This window comes from Diabrotica virgifera, chromosome 2, assembly GCF_917563875.1.
Source record: "Diabrotica virgifera virgifera chromosome 2, PGI_DIABVI_V3a".
Lineage (NCBI taxonomy): Eukaryota > Metazoa > Arthropoda > Insecta > Coleoptera > Chrysomelidae > Diabrotica > Diabrotica virgifera.
In genome coordinates this window covers 171,433,943-171,447,293 of record NC_065444.1, presented here as the reverse complement: position 1 = coordinate 171,447,293, position 13,351 = coordinate 171,433,943, and the positions used below count along the sequence as shown (strand labels likewise).

Here is a 13,351-nt window from a genome sequence, read left to right as displayed (position 1 = left end):
TCACTCAATTTTTGATATAAAATTTTTTTTTGCAAACTAGGTTCTTAGGAATTAAATAAGCTACAATTTCATATTTAAATATTTTTTCGTATCTCTGATGCTAATTTTTCAATTCTGAAGATAAGGCCATTTTTTTCCAAACTACAAAAATTCGCCATTCGCTTTTAACTCCATTTTTTTTAAAAACTAATCATTCTGGACCGGTCAAACTTCTAGAACCTATTAATAATTCATAAATAGGGACTGACATTATTTTCATTTTATTTCTGGAGATAGACATTTTTAAATATGTACTTTAAATTAGTGTGAACAAATTATCCTGAGATAGATATTTTGAAGTACTTTAAACTAGTTTGAACAAGTTGTCCTCGAAAAATGCATAGTTTTCCCGTCTTTTGACTTTGAAACTACAATATTTAGCATTTGACGAAGAAGAGCCAACATAATAAAGTAGGTATAGCTAGACTACTATTGGTCTTAAAGAAAATAAAAAAAAGGTTTTGTTTATTTTTTAAAAGGTACGTTTTTGTTAAGTAAAGTTGTTTTGATAAAACAAAAACTTTTGGAGTTATTAGCAGAAAACCTATTAAAAACATTGATTTTTTCGATATAAAACTAACACTTTCGATAGCGAATAAATCGAAAACTATTAATTTTATCAAAAAAAGGATAGAACGATTTTTGCTTAGAAAGAATGTTTTTACCAACTTTTGTGGTCAAAATATAATACAAAATTTCCACCCTCGAGATGGGGTGGCAACCACCCCATGTTAAAAGCGCCTTTCGGCATCATATAGATTTTGATCCTTGGATTATCCACTACTTATTTTCAAATTTTCAAGCAAATCGATCCATTCTGTGAAAATTGCAAGGTTTTGTCCTATTTTAAGCTTCATTACTTGGACTACAACCTGCTCGACAGTTACGGATAAACAACATACTAATTGACCATATAGAATCTTATGTATATCTTGACACCAACGTAAATGCAAAATGGGAACAGGGCACAGAAATTAAGGTGAGAATAGAACGAGCTAGAGCAACATATAACAATATGAAAAAGCTCCTCATAAGCAAAGATTTCTCTCCTCCTATAAAACTACGTTTAGATAAATGCTACATTTTTCCGATCTTACTATGCATGGTGAGGAGATCTGGACACTGACAGAGACGCTCACAAAAAAACTAGAAGCATTCGAAATGTGGGTGTAACGACGAATTCTTTGTATCTCCTGGACCGAACATGTCATTAACAGAGGTAATCTACAGGATCAGAAAAGAGAAAGAAATCGAGAGCACAATTAAACAAAAGAACCTTGAATATTGAATATCTAGGCCATACATTGAGACACGATAAGTACTGTCTAGTGCAATTGATTTTCCAGGGGAAAATAGACAGTAAGCGAGGTCCAGGCAGGAGAAGACACTCGTGGCTCCAAAATCTGCGGAAAAGGTTCGAGCTTGCATCAGTCGAACTATTCAGCAGTGCCGTAAGCAACATCAGAATTGATGAGAATTGTCATGTTAATAGCCAACGTTCGCAACGGACAGCGCAATTGAAGAAGAACGTTGTAAGATCCTATTGATACCAATTCATATACAGAGAGTTTGTTTAATAGTGCTCTTGAGCCATATCGCACGCCAGCAAGAAAACTGACACAAGTCAAAAAATGGGAATTTTGGGGTTATACTATGGATGCGTATTAATAAAGTGTCCCAACGTTCACGAAAATCGTCACATCTCTAACTATAAATTTCTTCACGAGAGGGCACTTGTGTCACTTTTATCGAAGGCTAGTTCGTCATTCGCTACAGGAAGAACAGTGTCACTTCAGCGTTCGTACTGGAAGGTGTGCCTAAACCAATAAAGAAAATCGTCCGTCACTTTTGAGTTGTGTCACTTTTCGTGAATAAGGTAAGTTGAATGTAATTTTTTATAGTGTCATAATGAGTAATATTACCTTTAAACTAATTAAGTGTTAACAAACTTTTTTATATTATTATTGTATATTTTTTATTTTATGTTATCTTGAACAGTGTGAGTTTTTCTAATACGTAGTATGATACAATTGATCCAAAAAATGACATAACCCAGACATCCAAAGTGAAAGTTATTCTTCAACACCAAATTGTTTTATATGGTCCACATAATGTAAAGAAAAAAGTGGGGGAGAAGTTGGTAAATTAGTAGATTTTTTACGTTTTTCGTCAATATTTCTAAAACTATGCTTTAGCGTAAACAATGTTCTATACAAAAATGTTCTACATAAAATTTAAAACAAAAAAGGTCCTATACATAATTGTTATAAAATCAACGGTTCCAGAGTTACGGAGGGTGAAAAGTGGAGGTTTTCGATACTTTTTATACTTTTTGGGCAATTGATGATTTTGGGTGGTGAGGTTGACGTTTCTTCAAGGGCTTATCACTAACATACCATCGGCCACTGAAATAGCAAATTTTATTTACAAAACACAATCCTGTTAAAGAAAATTTCTTTCATCGGTAATAATATTACAAATTGCCCAAAAAATATAAAAAGTATCGAAAACCTCCACTTCCTCCGTAACTCTGGAATTGTTGATTTTATAACAATTATGTATAGGACCTTTTTTGTTAAATTTTATGTAGAAGATTTTTGTATAGAACATTGTTTAAGCTAAAGCATAGTTTTAGAAATATTGACGAAAAACGTAAAGATACTACTAATTTACCGACTTCTCCCCCATCTTCCCCCCCCCCCCAAACCGGACGTTCAAAATGGTGTAACTTTTTACTGAACAATATGTGGACCATATAGAACAATTTGATGTTGGAGGAAAACTTTCACTTTGGATATCTGGGTTAGGCCTTTTTTTGGACCAATTATGGGAAGGATTATGCATAGGTTCTTTTTTATTTTAAATTGAATGTAGAACATTTTTGTATAGAAGGTTGTTCATGCTATACCGCATAGTTTTAGAAATATTGACGAAAAATGTAAAGATACTACTGATTTACCAACTTCTCCCCCATCTCCCCCCCCCCCAAACCGGACGTTTCATATGGTGTAACTTTTTACTGAACAGTATGTGGACCATATAGAACAATTTGATGTTGGAGGAAAACTGTTACTTTAGATATCTGGGTTAGGCCTTTTTTTGGACCAATTATGGGAAGGATTATGCATAGGGTATTTTTTTATTTTAAATTGAATGAACATTTTTGTATAGAAGGTTGTTCATGCTAAACCGCATAGTTTTAGAAATATTGACGAAAAACGTAAAAAACTACGAATTTACCGATTCCCCCCCCCCTCCCCCCAAACCCGATGATGGTCAAATTGGTGTGACTTTTTTCTGAACATTTTGTGGACCATATGGAACAATTTGGTGTTGGAGGATAACTTTCACTTTGGATGTCTGGGTTTGGGTCTAGTTATACCATACTATAAATAATTTTAAAAATAATTTCGTACGTTATTTATATTTCGCTTTTAAATGCATGAAAGCGATAGCAAAGTTTTTGCCGAAATTCTTTACTTTCGCTAACTTCATATAGCTCAAAAATAGAATACGATTTTACCAAATCGTATTCGTTTATGCACTTAAGCTAACCACAAAAGTCCTAACCAACAAAATCAATAAACTAACAACTTTATCAGATGAACAACAAGGATTCAGATCCGGAAGATCCTGCGTAGACGCCGTATTTGTACTGAGACAAATCACAGAAAAGGCCATTGAGTACAATAAACCAGCATATCTATGTTTTATAGACCTGACAAAGTCTTTCGATCGCATCCAAGTCGAAGACGTCTTACATTTACTGTATGGAAGAAACATACCAATCAATATTATACAAACCATCGAAAACATCTACTTTCATAATCGAATGCAGGCAAAGATAAATGGAAAACTAACGCAGTTTATACCAGTACAAAGTGGAGTCAGACAAGGTGACTCATTAAGCCCACTGCTCTTTAATATAATAATGGACGAAATAATAGAAGCAGTACGTAAAGGTCGTGGTTACAGAATGGGGAATAAAGAAATCAAAGTATTGTGTTATGCAGACGACGCCGCATTAATCGCCGAGACAGAAGACGATCTCCAAAGATTAACACACATCTTTAATACAACAGCCAAGAAATACAATATGATAATATCAGCAGAAAAAACCAAATGTATGACAACATCTAAATACCCACTACGATGTAAAATCGAAATTGATGGGAAAATAATAAAGCAGGAAGCAAGGTTTAGATATCTGGGAATTGATATAACCAGTTACGGAGATGTTGAAGAGGAAGTACGACAACAAAGCTTAAAAGCAAGTAAAGCGGCGGGATCTCTTAATGACACAATCTGGAAGAACAAACACTTAAGACAAGACACAAAAGCAAGAATCTATAAAGCAGCAATTAGACCTATATTAACATACACGGCGGAGACAAGGCCTGACACATCTAAAACGAGACGACTACTAGAAACAACAGAGATGAAAATACTCCGACGAATATCAGGGAAAAGTCTGTTGGATAGGGAGAGGAGCGAAAACATAAGAAGATCATGCAATATAGAAGACATAAATGGATGGGTGACAAAACGGAAACAGGAGTGGAACGAACACATTAGTAGAATGGCAGAGGATAGGATATAGATAGATAGATAGATAGATAGATTTATTTAACTACTTTACAAAAAAAAATTGTTTGTAGCAAGTCAAAATTACAAAGTCAAAATAAGGAATATAAAAATTACAAGGTATATAAAATCACAAGGTATATAAAACAGAAATATAAAACACAACTTATAAATATGTATCACAAACAAGAATATAGATTAACAAAAAATATTTTGTGTCACGGTAAGCATTTCAGTAGATGTTCTGCAATGAGTCATATATTCTTCCGAGCAATAAAAGCAATGTTTCAACAGATACCTTTTTATTACTTTTTTGAAACTGTTACAGCTTAGCTGTTTAATATCTTTTGGTAAAATATTGTAGTAGTTATAATTAAGACAATTTTTATCTGAAAGACGCAATCTAGAGCGATTTGTTCGTAAATAGTGAGAGTATCGCGTATTGTGAACGTGAACATCAGACTGCTTTGTTAAATGGGACCTTTTTCTGTGAATTTCAGTCAGAACTTGATATATCAACAGAGTGGGTAGCGGCATAATTTTTAATTTGATGAAGAGAGGTCGGCAATGTTCCAGATAACTAACCCCTGCTAAAATCCGGATAGCTTTCTTTTGCATCCTGAAAATTTGAAGAGCATTTGTTGAATTGCCCCATAAGATTAATCCATAGCTTAGGTGTGAGTGAAATAAAGAAAAATATGTCACCTTCAATGTCTCAAAGTTGACAACCCTTGCTAGTTGACGAATAAGAAACAATGAACTAGACAGCTTCGTATTTACTTGTGAAATATGAGCCGACCAGTTCAATCGATTGTCTATGGTTATTCCTAATAGTTTAGCAGTGTCTTTGTCATCTGGATCGCCATGTAAACCACTTGCAGATATAATCAAGTCCTGCGTTTTTTCAGTATTGAGTTTTAGTTTGTTCGCAGCAAACCATGTGCTAGATTTATCAGAGACTTCCTCGTAAGCCATTTTTAAATCCTCATTTTTATTACCTGATATTATGTATGTCGTATCATCCGCAAATTGTACTGATTTGTACGGAGATATGAAATGAGGCAAATCGTTGACATATATAATGAATAAAAGAGGTCCCAAGACCGAACCTTGTGGGACTCCATGTTTTACGGGTCGAAAATCGGAGAGATAACCTTTAGAGACTACAGCCTGGTGTCTACCACATAGGTACGAAGAGATAAGCTTAAGAGGGATACCTCTGACTCCATAATAGTTTAATTTGTGGAGCAAAATGTCATGTGAAACGCAGTCAAAAGCCTTCGACAAATCGCAGAGAGAAATTGCTATGCGATTGCCACGTTCAAGCCCCTCAATCACCTCGCTCACAATATTATATACCGCGTTTGTAGTAGAACGAGCACTTCTGAATCCATATTGCGAGTTGCTAAAATAACTTTTAGACTCAAAATAAGAATATAATTGTTGTTTGATCACCTTTTCAATCACTTTCCCGAATGTAGAAACAATGCTTATGGGTCTGTAATTGTCAGCTTTCGAGGAATCACCTTTTTTATAGATAGGTAGTACCTTTGAGTACTTTAGTGCTTCTGGAAATACTCCAGTTGATAAAATTAAGTTAATAAGATGAGTGAAAGGTGTTAAAACTATTTGGTGAGTTTCTTTTAAAATTTTGCTATTAATTTCGTGAACGTCCTTACAATTGGAATTATTAAGAGATTTAATTATTTGAGAGATCTCATCTTCCACAACGGGTCGGAAACAAAAGGACTTACTCGGGGAAGGATAGTTTCTGTAACTGAAGAGGATATCGTTATTAATAGTGGGAAGGGATGTAATTATATTCTCTGCGATTGTAATAAAAAATTGATTTATTTCGTCTGGAGATAGATCTGGTTGTACCGAACTGGATCTTGTATTGCCTCTTTCGAAGTTTAATATTTTCCAGCAGTCTCTAGGTTTATTATTGGAGTTAGTAACAAAACCAGAGTAAGCCGACTTTTTAGCATTTTGTAACTGCCGATTATATTCATATTTTTGTTGTTTATATAGTTTGAAAATATCGGGATCCTTAGTGACATCTGCCATGTGTTTAATGAGAGAAAGATTAGATCTGTAAGACCTTAATTCGTCATTAAACCATTGCACGGGTGTTATTTTAGCAGTTTGTCGTACTTTTTTTAATGGAAAAAACTTTAATATTAAGTTATTATAAGTTTCAGTTAAAAAGAACATCAAGACATCGGGATCGTTATTGGTGTCATAGAAAAAGTCCATCTTTGTACTAGCTAGTGCATATTTAAGCTTCTGCAAACCAGAAGAAGTAATAGACCGTTGAAGTGATTGATTAGTGTCAACAACTTTAAGATCAGAATCAATAGATATAAATTGTGCTCGATGGTCAGAGAAACAAGGTTCAAATACGCCCACCCTGTAGATATTTTCAGAAAAGTTAGTCATAATGTTATCGATGCAACTACTGGATTGAGATGTGATTCTAGTATAATCGTTTATCGTTATTTCTAGACCAAAAGACATTAACAGATTTTGAATATCATAAGAAGAGTCAGATTTAATTTTAAAATTTATATTAAAATCCCCAAGTATAATCAGTTTGTCTGCTTTGTTAAGTAAGAATGCTATAACATTCTCAAAATTCACCAAGAACAAGTCACAGTCACCATTACCTGATCTGTATACAGTTAAAACATTGGTTCTCATTGAAGGTATATAAATTGCACAAAACTCTGAAGTTTGCTCTACGTTATATTCATTTAGATTAAGAGAAGAATACATAAGATTTTCTTTTACATAAATTGCAACGCCACCTTGCTTCTTTTCAACCCTACAGAAAAAGTTAGCTAGTGAAAAGCCGGAGATGTTAATTAATTTTAGATTTTCTTCAGTTTGCCAGTGCTCTGAAAAACATATGACGTCATAGAACTTTTTATCCGCAAGAAAAGCATTGATCATATCGACTTTATTTGATATACACTGTAAATTGACATGAAACATGCTTACCGTGCCTTGTTGAATTAGGTTATTTTGAAAATTTGATGGAGGGTTAACGGTCGTTTCTTCATCCTTCATTTTATTTGAGTATGTGTTGGACGCTTCATAAAAAACCTGCTTACATAAGAGCCTACGGGCCATAGTTTTGGGTCCATCGCTAAACCAAAATGTTGTTCAAAAATTGAGACTTTAAAGGATGAATATATGTTGGGATGCTTAGCCGTTAAGGACGTACATATCACTTCTGGAAAGTGTTTTTCTAACATCTTCTTAAGATTATCTGCCGTTGTATGCTGGTTTACCCTAGTAACATGAAGATGACTAAATTTTGGGACACCACTGATTTCAGAGTTTTCATTATTGCCAATAACAATAGGTCCATTCCTTCTTTTATACCTAACAGTTTTCCATTCTTGCCCATTATTATTTGGAACTGGAACCGAATTTTTACTCTCAGTATTTATCAAATTCTCATCGTTTGTTAAATTAATGATATCTGAACATTTTGCCTCCGTTTGTATTCTTAAAATATCAGCTGATAATTGTTTATTATTTTCGATTAAGGAAACAACTTGTTTATTTTTATTGGTACTATTTTTAAATAGAGTTTTTGTTGGGGAACTCCTTTCTTTATCAACAACTAGACTTTCATTTACAGCAACATTTTTTGCGGGTGTAGTGTTTTCGTTTTTTGGATATATTTTACTGCTAGACTGTTTCGGTCGTTCAAAATTTGGGTCTCTGTTTGAATGGTTGATTGAATTCGTATTTTGTTTTGTAGATGGCGACTGATCAGCTATTTGCATATATTTAAATAAATCTAGTTGTTCCTTCAATAAATTTATCGTAATTTGTTGATTTGATATTATTGTTTCATTCTGATTAATAATTTTCTTTAAGTACCTTATTTCAGTTTGTCTCGAATCCTCATCGTCAGCTTCACTATCCAAGGTTTTGTTTGGTGGATCACTTAACCTCACACTCTCCTCACAGCATATAACTGTCTCATAGGATAGTACGAATAGCACGAGATAAGTCACCAAATGGACGAAGAAGTATTGGCAGACCAAGAAAAAGGTGGTGCGATAACCTAAACAATTTAGGAGGATAATATTGAAGAAGAAACAGGCTTAAGCCTACATACAAGAAGGAAGAAGAAGAAGTATTCGTTTATGACCATCATAGTAGATTGCTCTTTTGTAGATGTCCACTCGAAGTGAGAAATATCAAGAGATATTCTTCGGTCGTCTGTTTATGAATTTGTAGCAGTCCAAAGGATATGCTGAAACAACGTTGCTATGCGTCAAAATGCTAGATTTAAGTAACCATATGTATCAATGATAGTACAGTTAATAACCCAGAGTGGTTGACGCTGTTAACAATAAAATAAAAAAAAATAAAATAAAAAAAAAACAACGTTGCAAAATCCTAAATGCATTGATCTAGTAACCGGCACATGTGTGTTAATAAACTAAAGTTCGTTGAAATCCCTGTGCAGATTTTTCCATCCCTTTTTTGAGGACATACATATTACAAATATGTTGCCGATAGCCAACGGCATCAAAGGAGGCTATACCCAAAATAGATGTGACACCATAGAAAAATCATTGAGTTTTTCTATTTAGTTAGAGCTTTAGGGCCTGGTTGCCTGATATATTATGCCCTATTAAAAATACATAAATAAAAAAGATTAATAAATTACAAAAGACCCAAACCATTTAAAAGAAATTTTCCGTAAAAGGTTTTTTTTATTGTATCTATGACACTTATTAAAAAAGTTAATTGGAATATAGAAAAATATTAATTTAGAAAAAGACACCTTATATTCCAATTTATAAGTGTGCAAAGATATCTTAGTTTGAATTGTAGATGAAAAATATAAGCGGAAATAAACGGTTTAAAATATATCATTTTTCCTACAAAATCCATTACACAGCATTAATGTGTAAATTTTTATGCTGTTACGACTGTACAAGAGTCATGTAACTTATTAGGTTTGTGCCAATTGACAAATTCGACCCCGTGTGCAAAGGAGTCGACTATAATTTCTTCTTTTTGGTTAAGCTCAGTACTTAGAATAAAATTCCAAGAAACGCCTCGTGTTTTTATTTCTCTCTGTGGTTTACATTCACCTCATTTTAATCAAGTTTAATCAAGTTCTTGTAGGAAGATATACAGTGGAAGTAGAAGGAAGCGAGTGGTGTCTTGTGTGACAGAAAAGTTCCAATGAAGCTGAAAGGAAAATTCTATATTGTATATAAATTGTATATGTTGGGCAGTGAAAAATAAAGAGGAACAACTAATGCATGTGGCGGATATGAGAATGCTTAGATGGATGAGTGGAGTGACAAGAAAGGATAAAATTAAAAATGAGTATATTAGGGGAAGTCTAGGTGTGGCACCAATTGATGCCAAAATGAGAGAGCATAGGTTGAGATGGTTTGGTCATGTTCAACGTCGAGACGTTAATCATCCAATACGAAGAGTAGCTGAAGTGCAGATTCCTGGAAGGAGGAGGAGAGGAAGACCAAAGAAGACGTGGGGAGAGACGATTAGGCAGGACATGTCGGTAAAGGGGATTAATATTGATATGATCCAGGATAGAATCGTGTGGAGAAATGCAATTAGGGAAGCCGACCCCGCATAGGGATAAGGAAAAGAGAATGATGATGATGTAGGAAGATATACAGTGCATTTATATCTTCTATTTTCACAAACAACCAATATAATCGCTAAATATTGGAATGGACTTTCGACCATACACTACCGCTAAACCTTGGAATATACTTCAGACTCAAAACGGCTTCTAACTTAGGAATACTAAAAAATAAAAAAATGGAAGTCTAAGTTTTTCAACGTAATAAAAATATTTGTAAAATAAAATACTTCTAAAAGATTTTTAATTGAAAAACTTATTGGACCATTTTCCTGGTGACAACCTCCATGGTTTCTAAAAATTGCAAGCCAGATGGATGCTGCAGTGAAGACAAGAGGAAATTCTAAAAAGTTGCAATTCACAACCCCGTCTACATCTTGGTAAAGCTCCAACGGAAAATGGACCTAGTTACTCTATAGGAGTAATACTAATATAAAATAAAAATGTATACCATTTTTATTCAGTTGCAATGCGAAGCCAAAACTGTCTTAATTTTTACTTAGGTTAGAGAGCGCAACCAACACTCTTATCGACGATTTCACCTCTTGTTAGAGGCTCTTCAGATAATGCATAGGCTGCTATCTCTACTCCAGGTAAAAATTTTCGACATTCATTAGTCCTCCATTGTAACTTACGTGAAGGTAGGTGTGTAGCGGCATCTGTTAAATGAAAGTAAGTTTTTTAACCTAATAAAAATATTTGTAAAATAAAATACTTTTAAAAGATTTTTAATTGAAAAACTTATTGGACCATTTTCCTGGTGACAACCTCCATGGCTTCTAAAAATTGCAAGCCAGATGGATGCTGCAGTGAAGACAAGAGGGAATTCTAAAAAGTTGCAATTCACAACCCCGTCTACAGCTTGGTAAAGTTCCAACGGAAAATGGACATATAGTTAATCTATAGGAGTAATACTAATATAATTTTTATTTTATACGGGATTTTTTGTCCAGGATTTTTTGTGGGGATACTTTGTCCAAAAAAAATTGTGGGGATTTTTTGTCCGGGGATTATTTGTGGCGATTATTTGTGGGGATTTTTTGTCCAGGGATAATTCGTGGGGATTTTTTGTCCGGGATTATTTGTCCGGGGATTATTTGTCCTAGCTTCCTATGAACGGAAAACAAACAGGCCAACGCAGCAGTTTAAAATTCGAATGAATCTGAGACTTAAGGCTCTAATGTGCCGGCGTCTGGTCGGCATATGGAGGAAGAATACGGCAAGGGATAAGGGCTTGTAGCTCAGTGATACTTCTCCATAGATCCTTACAGGAAGGGCATTGACGCTTAAGGGGGGTATAGTATTTTTGATTATTTTTTTCGATTTTTTTTATTGGCTTATTTGATTGTAAATATTTTCAAGAGTATACCATTAAGATTTCAAGTTATTCCGAGCAAAATTGACGGAGATATGGATATATACAAAAATTTTCTTAGTATTATATTGACAAAACTATATTTTTTTAAACGCGTTTTCTGAAAAACATGTTTTTTGAGGCGGTGTACATCATAACTCAAAAAGTAATGCACCGATCTTTCTGAAATTTTGCACACTTCTTTTTTAGATATTTTACTAGGTAGTGACGTCGAGTTTTTGCTTATTTTAATATTTTTTTTGTTTATATTGCCATTTTTCTCTTTACCGAACACACTTTTTTTTGTTTTTTTTTTATTTTTTCACTTTAAAGTTATACCATGAATTTAAAAATCAATATAATCATAAAAACTCGACGTCACTACCTCAAAAAACTCTTCAAATGATTTTGTCCGAAGATATGGCGTACACCGCAAATCATCTTCTTTTTTGGATCATCTACTTAAAAATGACGCCACTGCTTCATCTTTTAATATTTTTCAATAAAAATTTAACTGAATAATCTTCAAGTGTTGTTCTTTAAGATATCCTTTTACCCATTTAATTTAACCCTACCACTTTCAAGGGAAAACGTTTTAAAATTATGCAAAAAAACGTAGAATTAACTATACCCCCCCCCCCTTCCAGGCTCCACATAGTGGGGCCATCCAAAAGCCTTACAGCCCAACTGCTTCTTCTGGATCGTAGAAGATGCTCCCTGGTGGTCGGTATGCTCACCGGCCACTGTAGACTCCGACTGCACCTTTATCTGCTTGGACTGGCGGATGGCTCATGGTGTCGTCTATGTAACGAGGAGGAGGAAACCTCCTCACATGTCCTCTGGGAGTGCCCGGTATTGGCCTATCGGAGGTGGCAGATCCTGGGATCGGCAACTATGCAGCCGAGCCAGGTGAGGGAGTTGTCTTTCAAGAGACTTGTGGCTTTCTGTGAGGCCATAAGGTTTCTGGGGGACTAGCATGGGAGCTCGGTGCAGCCTGGGCCCCATAAACGCCGAAGACCAGGTTCTTATGGACCTGATCTGATCAGCAAGATAGGGGTGATACAATGGACCCGCCGTAGGAGGTCTAAGTGTCTGAAGAGCTCACAAGTGGGCCCTGCCCCGATATACCATTACCATACCCCCCCTTAAATACCGGTGTATATTATATCACTGTGCATAACGTGCACTAGGTTTTCTTCAGCCTTCCAAATATAGTCTCGTGATGACTGTTCTTGCAGAAACGAATTACAAAATACAGTTCTTAAGGCCATCGGTACATAATTCGCAAAATATTTTACTGCTATCCCTACCTTTTCCGTCTTTACACGGCAAATTACGTGTAGTAAAATTTTCACTGGTATGGATATGTAAACTTTACTTGACAATGTCATCATTAACTTTAAAGATGGCTTTTGAATGTTCTTGGATAACTGTTCATTCTATAATTAATTGCCTTAATTATTAATTCGGTTAATTACTATAATTTTTTCACTAACTATGTATTCAGTGATTGAAATAATTTATCTACTGTACAACAAAAACTAATAATCAATCGAGAAAAGAGGAAAAGTAATAAAGTGATTTTTTTAATATTATATTGTTACTATGAAACGCTTACAATTTTAAACATCTTTAACAACAAAATACTTGGATCACTGAATATACCCTGGTGTATTCTCTGCTTGGATCTTCCATAAATAATAAACAATAAATAACTTTTTATTAAG

At 34.4% G+C, this 13,351-nt stretch overlaps 1 protein-coding gene across 3 annotated transcripts in view; it reads right to left on the bottom strand.

Annotated features, from left to right (window-relative positions):
- The window catches only part of LOC114332529 (E3 ubiquitin-protein ligase Nedd-4), a 209,835-nt gene that overhangs the window by 124,399 nt on the left and 72,085 nt on the right, over window positions 1-13,351 (bottom strand). The window lies entirely within an intron of this gene.